The sequence below is a fragment of the Zea mays genome, chromosome 1 (genome assembly GCF_902167145.1).
Source record: "Zea mays cultivar B73 chromosome 1, Zm-B73-REFERENCE-NAM-5.0, whole genome shotgun sequence".
Taxonomy (NCBI): domain Eukaryota; kingdom Viridiplantae; phylum Streptophyta; class Magnoliopsida; order Poales; family Poaceae; genus Zea; species Zea mays.
The window spans coordinates 284,495,979-284,508,365 of NC_050096.1; positions in this window are offsets into that span (position 1 = coordinate 284,495,979).

Consider the following 12,387-nt stretch of genomic DNA (forward strand, 5'->3'; position numbering starts at 1 on the left):
ACCGCCTAACCCTAAATCCCTAATACATATTAACCGGCGGCCGGCACACAGCACTCCGCAGACCACAGTACGCAATAATGCAAACGCAGACGCAGTATGCACGACCGCAGCCCGCAGCGCAGTTGGCCGAAAACCTAACCCTAAGCTGCCAGCCGCCACTTCGCCAGCCGCCGGCTTCCCTCGCCACCTGCCCACCTCGCCAGCCGCCCGTTTCCCTCGCCACCTCGCCAGCCGCCCACTTCGCCAGTCGCCAGCCAACAGCCGCCACGCCCACTCGCCAGGCTCCAGTGCTCCACGCCCACGCGGCCACGCGGCGCGGCAACGCCCACGCCCCACCGCATACCGCACGCGTACGGCGTGCCGGCCAGCGGCCACCGCAGTCCGCCAAGGCGCTAAGCGCCAGCCGCTCAGAAGCCCTCTAATGGAGACTCGCGAGGAGGTGCTCGGATCTCTTCCACCGCGCCAAGCATCGAGTGCTCAGCAGAGGGAGCGGGTTCGGCGCTCGCTCGTCTCTCCCGCGGCACTACGTCCTGTTCCTGCTCCCGCCTCCTTTACTGCAGCAACGCCGCCATCGACTAATTCCCCTTCAAATGGTATTGTTTCCTTTCCCGTGGCACTACGTCCTGTTTCTGACTAACTCCCACGGCACTACGTACTGTTACTTTGGTACGTGCGTGTGTTGCTAGTATGTAGATTTGCTTTGTATTTTTCTCAAAATTAGTGTAACCGAAACATGAACTTTGTAATAACAGTGAGGCTATTTGGTTGGCTAATATTGGAATGCTATTTTCTCCAGGTTTGTCTAGTGATGATGTTGAGAATAATTGCAATGCAGAAGGGGAAGACGCAATGTTGGGTTCAAATCCCTCATGTCCTAATAGTTTGGATGGCGAAGGAGCAAGTCTTGAGAGCACTGCGGGTGGTGACAACAAGAGAATGAGGACCAGAGCATCGACATCTGAGGTTTGGAAAGATCTAAAGCCTCTATTCAAAATTTTAAATGGTAAGCAAGTCAGGTATGCTGCCGTATGTAAGATTTGCAATGTAGAACTGTCTGCTAAATCTACTGGTGGTACTGGTCATTTATTGAGGCATGTTGCTGCTTGTACTAGAAAGGCTAAGGCTGCTGGTTCATTATCTCAAACTCATTTACATTATACTTCTGATGGTCATGTGCATCATTTTGAGTATGATCCTGTAAATGCTAGGACTCAGTTGTGTCGGTTGATTGCTAGACTTGATCTTCCATTGAACATTGGTGCTACCGATGCTTTTGAGGAATATATTAGGTTTGCTCATAACCCTCGTTTTCAACGTGTTTCTAGACAGAGCACTACTAGGGATCTTGAAACTTATTTTCATGCTAAGGTTTCTGAGGTTAAAAATATGTTAGCTAAGGCTACATGTGTTTGTTTGACATCGGACATATGGAGTGGTAATGCTAAGGAAGACTACCTTAGTGTGGTAGTGCACTTCGTTAATGATGGGTGGGAGTTAGAAAAAAGAATTATTGGTATGCGATTAATTGATGTGTCTCATTGTGGTTCTAACATTGCTGAGCGCATTATGAATGCACTAGTTGATTACCAATTGACTACTAAAGTTTTATCTGTTACCCTTGACAACGCTTCTTCTAATACTAGTGTTATTGAAAAGTTGACACCATTACTATCATCATATGTTGGTTCTACTTTAATGCATCAACGTTGTGCATGTAATATCATAAACTTAATTGTCAAATCTGGTCTAAAAAGGTTAAAAACTTTGCTTGAGGATTTTCGAACTGCTATATCATTTCTCAATTCTTCTAATCAACGAATTGCCCAGTATAAGACATATTGTATTGCTATGGGTGTGCGGCCCCGTAAGTTTGGATTGGATATGGATGTTAGGTGGAATTCTACGTACCTTATGCTCAAGCATCTCATGTCACACAAAGGTACTTTTTCTGTGTTCATTGACACTCATTACAAGGTAAAAAAGAACTTGCTCACTTCTGATCATTGGTATATTGCTGAACATGTATTGGAATTCTTAGAGTTATTCTATTTATCAACTGTTTCACTATCAGGTGTATATTATCCTACATCTCCATTAATGATGCATGCTGTTATTGAAATTGCTGCTCACCTAAATCGTTTTGAAAATGATAGTAAACTTAGACAAGTTATCGTGCCTATGAAATCCAAGTTTCTAAAATATTGGGAGAAGATACCATTGTTGTATTCTTTTGCATTCATTTTGGATCCTAGAGCTAAACTCACTAATTTTAACAATGCATTGCATGTTCTTTCTGATTCACTTCATCTTGATTACTCTAGTTATTCCATTGAAGTTAAAACTCAATTGTCAATTCTATATGCCAAATATGAGTCTAAATTTGGTTTTGTACGTTTGCAAAGACCCCAACCTGCTACTATTGGACCTGGTAATGTATTGTCTTCATGGAATAGGTTTGTGAGGACTAATCCATCATCATCACCATCTGTTTCTACTGGGACTGTTTTTAACACACCTATTTCTAGCACAATTTCTGAGTTATCATCTTATCTAGATAGTGATCCTCTTACTGAGTTTGATGATTCATTTAGTGTACTTAGTTGGTGGCGTGATCATAAAAGAACCTATCCAATTTTATCAATTCTAGCTAAAGATGTCTTAACTGTGTCTGTATCCACTATTTCTTCTGAGTCGGCTTTTAGTTTATGTGGCAAGTTGATCGAGGAATGACGACGAAGTCTAACACCAGAACATGTGGAGATGCTGTCCCTGGCCAAGGATTAGGAGCAAGCAGCTGTTGGCAGCAACACTGCGTTGAGAACAAAGATCTTGAAGAGCTAATGGAAAACATGTATCTTGATGCACAAGAAGGATCGACTTGTGTTGGTGGTGGAGATGGACATGATCACTAAAAGAGCTAGGTTGTACTCTTTTTTCCTTTAGGGTTTTGTCCCCATGTAGTTAAAATGGGGTTTTACCTAAAGGTTTTTAACGAGGCAACCAATCTAAATAGCTCTTTATAAAGCATGGTGATCTATTTTTTGATGTCTCATGTATGGCTGATTGGCTGATGCCTGATGATTGTATACTTGTATGGCACTATGGCTGATTGTATGCTTATGTTTATTGTGTACTTGTATGGCACTATGGCTGATTGTATGCTTATGTTTATTGTGTACTTGTATGGCACTATGGCTGATTGTATGCTTATGTTTATTGTATGCTTATGTTTCTTTATAAAGCACTATGCCTGATGATTGTATACTTGTATTTGTATGGCACTATGGCTGTGTTGAGAACAAATTAGTGTATTGTATGGTTGTATATTGTATTCTTGATTGTCGAACCTGTGTATTACATACATATTTGCTATTTGCATGGATGTTTGAGATGTGGGTATAGGGCCAGCACGACACGAAAGCCCAGCACAGCACTATGGCCCGGTACGGCCCGATTAAAGCCAATAGTGTCGGGCTTGGGCTGCGGCGTAGGCCTAAGTGCCGGCACGGCACAACCCGACAATTAATAGTGCCGTGCCTCGGCCCGTCTAATTTGGCCCGACCCATGACGGGTTCAGGCCGTGCTAGCCCGGCACGGCCCATTGGCCACGTATAGTCGTGTCCTTGGCGCCGGTGACAGTGGCCATCAGGATGGCTGGGTCCACCTGCTGCTAGGGGTGGGTATTTTAAAACCAAAACCTCGAACCCGAATAGATTGAATTGTCGGTCTATTCGGGTTTTCAGGTTCGAGTTCAGTTCCTATATATGCTATATTTTGGGGTTCGGGTTTGGTTCCTAACCTTTCAAACCTGAATAAACCGAATAACCCGAAATATGAAAAAGCTCTTAATATGTGATGGTATCATTATATGATTTATGAACTTATTAGGTAAAAATTATGATATCATTTTAGCGATAGTATATATATATATCTTTCTATGCTATTTTTTATAGTCACTTGTTGTAATAACAGTACTTCCAATTAATTATTTATTGTATACATTTTAACAAAAGATACTAGTCTCTCTACTATTTGGGTATATTCGATGGATCGAATAAACCAAACCAAAATTGTGAGTCTCTTCGGGTTCGATTCCTAAATTTATTTTAAAAATTTTGGTTCTCATTTTTCAGAACCCGAAATTTTACAAACCCGAATAGACCGAACCGAATCTCTACTACTCCTTAAGACGCTACTGTAGGCGTCCACAGTGGTGCACGGTTCTGCCCACCCTTTCTTGCCGCGGATCCCCCCACCGCCCGTCATGGAAGGCGTCGCGGATCCACCATGCCCCCGCCCTGGCGCCTCCAGCCTCCACCCGCGCGTCCGCGCCCCTACGTCCCAAAATCTCGCATCCACATCAATGGAAGGTCCGCGCGTTCGCGCCCCTATGCCACCTCCTCCTCCTCTCCCCCTCATTGTGCCGCCACCTCCTCCTCGGCCGTCGTCAATGAAAGGTCCGCGTCCGTCGATTTTTTAGAAGGTTCGCCGCTATCTACGCGGATCCACCACCTCCTCATCGGCCACCGTCAATGGAAGGTCCGCGTCCGCCAATTTTGTGGATGGTTCGCCGCTCTCTACGCGGATCCGCCACCTCCTCCTCGGCCACCGTCAATGGAAGGTCCCAGATCTCCTCTCCCCATTACTCCTCTCCCCATTACCGCGCCCACCCCGTCAATGTAAGGAGGGCGTACACACCCACTACGCCCCCGCCTGCCCCCGCCCGCGATGCTACTCACCAAGCGCGATGCCCGCGGCCCCTCTCCAACGGCGTCGTGATGCCGCCGGTCGCCAATGTAAGCTCCCGCACCCCCTCTCTGCGCAAACGATGTCTACATCGTCGTCTTGCCGCATCTTTTTCTTTGATTTTTTTGGTCGCCGGGTGGTGCTCTGGGCACGTTTCCCGCGTGATCGGCCGACCATTCGTGGGAAACATCGATCCGATGAGGCGCGTGTGCCTGTAGGATCTAGGACACCGGCTAGGGGGGTGAATAGACGGTTTTGACTAAAATCAAAAACACTAGAGAAATCTAATCAATATGATAGGAGGTATAAATTCTCTAGTGATAACAAGTAAACAATCTAGAGGATCAACTAAGGTGATTGTATACTTGAAGAACAATATGCAAAATACTAATCACTTGCACGCCAATAAGTAATGCAAGAAAGTAAAGACACCGGATTTTATCCCATGGTATCGGTGATTTGCGGATCACCCCTAATCCACGTTGAGGTGGACTTCAATCTCTCACTTGCTCCTCTATCAAGACATGACTTGATCTTTGAGCCAAGTGGACAAGAAATCACTCAATACCTCGTTTCCACTAATGTCACCTTTGCAGCTCCGGCGAGGTAGGTGCGAACCCCTCACAATCAACACCGCGACTTCTCCACAATCTTCTTGGAGAGCTCGACGGAGACAACACACGAGCCGTCTAGGAGGCGGCAACCTCCAAGAATAACAAGCCGATGACGCTTGCTCGGTGCACCACCTAGTGCCTCAAGAATCACCAATGGATGCAAATGCACTAGGAACGCTCAATCTCTCACTAGAATGCAATCTCAAGCAAGGAGTGTGAGAGAATGAGTTGGAGGATCACAAATGAGCTCAATGTGTACAAGGAATGGCCAAGAGAGCCCTCACACACGAGCTCCCCTTCTATTTATAGCACACAACTCAAATCCAACCGTTATGTGCAAACAACACATATTCTGCGCACACGCGGATGGTCCGCGCCCTAGGGCCAGACGGTCCGTCGTACACATAACGGCTAGTTTTTTCGTTTGAAATCTGTCAGAGCTGTCAGAAAAGTGAGGTCCGGACAGTCCGCCAACCTTGGCCGGACCGTCCGCGACCTGGCAACTTGGAGCACAAGAGCTCTGACCAAGAGGAGTTAACACATGCGGACCATCCGCCTACAAGGCCGGACGGTCCATGACCTGGGAGTCAGTACTGTCCGGGCTTATCCTCCGGACAGTCTGTAGTACAAATCCCAAAACCACACAGTCCCTGCCCAAACCAATTTGGCACCTGCATACGGTCCGCCCTACAAGGCTGGACTATCCGCACAATAATTCAGGGACTGTGCCGAGAGCAACCTTCTCTGGTCAGGACTGGACGGTCCGGCCCCAAGGCCCGGATGGTCCGCAGTACAAATGAACAGGACCCGTCCGAAGTAAACATACTTCGGACCCACTGGAGGATCGCGGATGGTCCGCCTATCCCAAGACTTAGCAATTTTCAAACACGCTTTTCAAAAGATTTTTAACTCTTGAAATTGGAAGCGCTGTTAGTCCTCATGCAAATGCAACCACTAGATGCTCTATGAGGCACTAAGTTTTACACAGATCAAAGTCATTGACCCCTCTTAATAGTACGACTATCTAGCCTACTAATCCGGTCAAGTATCTTCTCTAAACTCCTGGAGACCGGCAAAAACAAAACCTATGTTATACCTTTGCCTTCACTTGATCCACAACCAATGCTTATAAATCTCCAAGATTTTCTGTTCTATGTGGTCCAACCCTGCATTCTTATTTCTCCAAGAACCGTTAGTCCACAAACAGTTGTCATTAATTACCAAAACATCACTAAGGGGCCTAGATGATTCACAATCTCCCCCTTTTTGGTAATTGATGACAACACTACACATTATATCCAAGAGAAGTTTTGTTTTTCAAATCTCCCTCATACCTTAGGTATAAGAAGGATTTTAGAGATGAGTTTCATAAGACTTATCTTGATTTGAAGTTCCGTCCGAGAGATAGATAAATCCCAATAAAACTCAGAATGTAGGAATAGCTCCCCCTATGTGTGTGCATGATATTTCTAGTTGAAGATACAACACACATAATCGATCGAAGTTTTGATGGAGATCTTCCTACAGTCATGGTTATCGAGGCGTACAAGAAGTAATATATAGAGTAAGCGCAGCAAATTTAATCACTCCTCGATCAACCATTCACAGAATAATTCGAACTAATTTAAACATAAGATTCAACACACATAGTTCAACCCACAGAATATTACAAATAGTTGTCCACAGGCATAAGACATAATTCACCAAATGCATAAGACATAGAGTTCAAATAGTAACGAATACCAAGTGCATAAGACATAAAATGGTAAACATGCACATGCATAGTCTCAATGTCCACATGAGCGAGCTCCCCCTGAATATGACAACTTCTCTTCTCTCCCCCTTTGGCATCAATTGCCACAAAGGAGGGGCCTCATTGACCACTAGGTGGAGGATACATGCTATAATAGTGAGTGCTGAAGGTGTCAAAGAGAGAGGAGAACTGCTCAAAGTCCTGCTGGAGCTGCTGCTGCCTCTGACTTATATCTTGCATTCTTTCATTGGTAGAGAGATTGTCAAACTGACTAGACAGAGCTCCCATGTTGTCCTAAAAACTCTGCTGCATGTTGTTTAGTTTGGTCATGATGGGATCAGTGACATGGTCTTGGATGTGACTACGAAATTCAGAAAGCTCAGAGTTTAGCGCATCCAAGTTATCATCAAAGCGAGATTGGATGGCATCCATGCGCTGGTCCATATGGGTCATCATTCCCTGGAAGCGGCCATCCATGTGGGTCTGAAGCCCTTGCTGTATGTTCTGAAAGTAAGGGTCAAAATAGCCTGGACCAGGCTGCCAGTACTGCTGAGGCCGAGGAGGAGGTGGTGGAGGAGGCATCTGCTCTGCATCAGCTTCAGGAGCTTCTCCTGCATCATAACCAGCGTCTTCCTCATCATCTGGGAAGGGAGTAAGAGGTCTGGTGAGGAACCCAGTCTCATTCTTGAAGGGCCTAAAAGGTGTGTGAACTTTCTCACAGTGCCCCTCAAATATGGTCTTGGCTTTAATGAGAGCCATAATGTAAGGAGCATAGGCTAAGTTCTGGTTTTTGTCCATTTTGAGGTTATTTAATTGTCTCATCATGAATAGCACAACATTCATTACCTCACCATTCATGACATGGTGGATAATGTTCCAGAACTTGTCTCTAATTTTACTCTTGTCTCCACTCTTGGGAAGAATTGTGACTCTGGCAATTTTGTTAATCACAGCAAGATGATGCCTCAGTCCTGCTGTCTCACCAAACCTTCTAGGAATTCCCAGCCTTGCTGGCTCATAGAATTGCACAAATTCTTCAAAGTTATCTTCAGTGTACAAATCAATCCTAGCTGAAATTGTATTATAATCAAAACTATTTGCAGTAGCAAATTCAGCAAATGTTGCAGAATACCTCTTGAAACCAGTCATCCATGTGATGGATTCCTCATCAATATCAATCTCAGCAGTGGCTAGGAATTGCTTTACAGCCATCTCACTAAAATCAGTTCTCTGACCCATAAAGTGATAGAGACCACATGCCTCAAATTTTGGAATCAGGTCCTCCATAACTGATTGTCCCGGCATAAAAGTCCAATCTATCACTTGATGCTTGTGAAAGTTGGTATCCATCAGTGTGCCCCAAAATACATCAAATTGGAGCTGAGTGTGAAAGAATTGAATATTGGTGTCTGAGGGCAGAGCATATTGATTGATAGTCCTCCTGGAGCAATATTCTACCATAGAGAACCTCCTCTTTGGATAAGTCCATCCTGTGATGTCAATCAGATAGTCAGGATGAGCATGTGGAACATCTTCTGTGTCCATAGAGACACTACCCCCAGCTGAAGATTGGGCCTCTGAGTCTGTGGTTGGATTGTAGTCTGCATCGTCTGCACGAGGACTCTTTGATTTGAAACGACCGGCAAGCTTCTTCCGAAGACCACCCAGACCACTACAATAGATGTGAGAAATAACCATAGGTGAATTGTTGATAACGCCACAATCATAGAGAAAGAAAGTGCAACTTTCTGTCAGGGTCCGGACTATCCGCGCTAAAGGGCCGGACTGTCCGTGCCTACCTGACGGACGGTCCGCGACCATCCAGGGGTGATTCTCTAGAACCCTAGCTGCCCTAATCATTCAATCAACGATTTGGCAGAAAATAACCATCCAAACTCATTCAAATTTTTGCACAACATTCACAATGAGTAGCACTAGAAATTCCACCAATCAGATTTGTGAATCCATTACTCAATTCTAGATCAGAGAGAAAATCCGAAGAATCCCCAAATTTGAAGAAATTAGATGAAATCCATGAGATTATGAAATACCGGGATGAAGACATGATTGTTGAACTTCCCACAAGCTTCCGAACAGTCCGTGCGCAACTTCACTTCACCGTCCGCTCACAATTGACAAAAGTGACCTTTATGCGTGTGGAGAGTATGAGAGGAGAGGCAACGGATGAAAGTGACAAGTTGACTGCCTCTGCCAGATTTAACTGCCTGTCGCGAATGGTCCGCGTAGGGGCGGCGGACGGTCCGCGCCCTGGTAACTCAGACTGTCTGCTCTGCTGACTCGGACTGTCCAGATCCTGATACGATGGATGGTCCGCGGTCCATAGGTGGACGGTCCGCGACCTGATACTCAAATCTTCAAACTTTGTCCACTTTCTGATTTTGAATTTCAAATTTTATTTGATACTTGAAAGTCACCTAGAGGGGGTGAATAGGCAAATATGAAATTTACAAACTTAAGCACATACTACAAGCCGGGGTTAGCGTTAGAAATAAAAACGAGTCCGAAAGAGAGGGCGAAAACAAATCACAAGCGAATAAGAGCGGATGACACAGTGATTTGTTTTACTGAGGTTCGGTTCTTGCAAACCTACTCCCCGTTGAGGTGGTCACAAAGACCGGGTCTCTTTCAACCCTTTCCCTCTCTCAAATGGTCACTTAGACCGAGTGAGCTTCTCTTCTCAATCACACGGGACACTAAGTCCCCACAAGGATCACCACACAATTGGTGTCTCTTGCCTTGATTACAATTGAGTTGGAAACAAGAAAGAAGGAAGAAGAAAAGCAATCCAAGCGCAAGAGCTCAAATGAACACAAATGTCTCTCTCTAGTCACTAATTTGATTGGAATGATCTTTGGACTTGGGAGAGGATTTGATCTCTTTGATTGTGTCTTTGAATGAAGTCTAGAGCTCTTGTATGAGGTTTGATGGCTGAAAACTTGGATGCAATGAATGGTGGGTGGTTGGGGTTATTTATAGCCCCAACCACCAAAGTGATCGTTGGTGAGGGCTTCTGTCGCATGGCGCACCGGACAGTCCGGTGCGCTAGCCACGTCACCAGGTCGTTGGGTTCCGACCGTTGGAGCTTCTGATAGGTGGGCCACCGGACAGTCCGGTGGTGCACCGGATAGGTCCTGTTCACTGTTCGGTGCGCCTTCTGACGCCTGCTCTGACTCTGCACGCGCAGTCGGCACTGTTCCTGTTCACTGTAGCCGTTGCAGACGACCGTTGGCGCTTGGAGCCGTTGCTCCGCTTGGTGCACCAGACAGTACGGTGCTACACCGGACAGTCCGGTGAATTATAGCGGAGCGGCCTCCCAAATTCCCGAAGGTGGAAAGTTTGGAGTTGGATTCCCTGGTGCACCGGACACTGTCCGGTGGCACACTAGACAGTCCGGTGCGCCAGACCAGGGCAGCCTTCGGTTGACTTGCTCCATTCTTTTTGAACCCTTTCTTTGAACTTTGTATTGGTTTATTGTGAACCTTTGGCACCTGTAAAACTTATAATCTAGAGCAAACTAGTTAGTCCAATTGTTTGTGTTGGGCATTTCAACCACCAAAATTATTTAGGAAAAGGTGTGAGCCTATTTCCCTTTCAATACTCATATATGGACATTTCAACCAATCCAAGGGTTAGTATGCATGCATATACACATTATGTATTTGAGGAATACACATTTTCATATCAAACTACTTAGATCAAACTAGAATGAAAAATTCGTCAAAAATACCCAATAAATAGCCTAGAGAGCATATTTAGAAGCGAAATGCAATACTACACATGTGCGTTCAACCTCAAGTCACATTTGAGAGATCAATCACATTCATTTCACTTCTTAATGAGCAAAATCTAGTTTCATCCAATGGCTTTGTAAAAATATCGGCCAATTGATCATCCGTGACAATTGAATATATAGAGATGTCTCCCTTTCCAACATGATCCCTCAAGAAGTGATGCCGTATATCAATATGCTTAGTTCTTGAAGCGTCCCAATCCTTTGGGACTCAAATGTGATACAATTACTAGTCCTAGGAGGCTAGTAACCACATTCCTTACTTCAAATAGTACAAAGTTCGAATGAAAGTTATTACAATACCGGGGTACAAGCTCGAGAGAGCCAGAATACAAAGCACAGTAGAAGATACACTAGCCCAAGCCACAGGCAGAACTGGGTGTAGACACAGCCCTCTCAATCAAGCATAGCAGAAAAGAAGTCTTCGGCTGCTGAAAAACATAGATAAATCTGGGTGAATACACTAGGTATTCCGCAAGCCCATCCCGCTCCCGTAAAGAGAAAGGGACCTATATCATACATGCTTTATATGGTGGAGTTGAAGTCACTCTTTTTTTCTCAGAGAAAGGCAGTACTTTTAGTTTTTTTCCCAAGGAAATAGAAATAACACAAAACTCAACCACCACTGAGCTTCCTGCTCCCGTGGCATCGTTTTCTTTTCCAAGAACGCATTCACACACACACATTCCGTTTTTTCGGAAGTTGTAAAAACACTAATTGTCATACCACACCAGACTCGTCCATTCCAGTGGACACAGACTATTCGAAAAGGTTTGAACTCTGCGCAGAGGTGTACACTTTACCCACTAGTCCGGCTCTGCGATCCCAAGGCCAACGAGATCCGAATCCGAATCTCTTTCCTTCCTCGCACGTCCTAACCTTAATGGTTATACCGGAAGGAGTCAGGCCACCGCCATGTCAGAACCGGACAAAACATTCCCCCCCCTTATCCTCCCGATGCTCCCCAGCCTTCATAACCCTAGGGTTGGACCGTACGAGTTTAGATTGAGTGGCTGCCCACACAGTCTCGAGTGGTTGTACTTATCATGAGTACAAGTAGTGAAAGATGACAAACCGGTCGTTATATGAGGGGACAATCCTTCTGCTCATGCCTAAACTAGCTGAGCCTTCACCTTAGGCCCTCCCCTAAACCAGGGAGTCCCTGATCATCCCACTCACAAGGTGATGAGGGTGAATACCCTTCATCGCACACTTTTTGAAAATCTCGCTTAGTGAAACACACTGCCCTTTTCCCCATTCCACATTTTGTATACAAAAGATGTTTGTAAATGCAGGCTATCTCTCTGCTCACAATGCAAATATTCCATCCCGTAATCCCGGCCTAGGTAGTGGTAGAAAGAATAGGTAAATTATGCATCAAGGGAAGGATGGACTTGCCTTCGTCGAAGCTTTCCTGGCACAAAAGATTTATCTCCGGGAGGTCGGGCTCCTGCCCTTCTTCC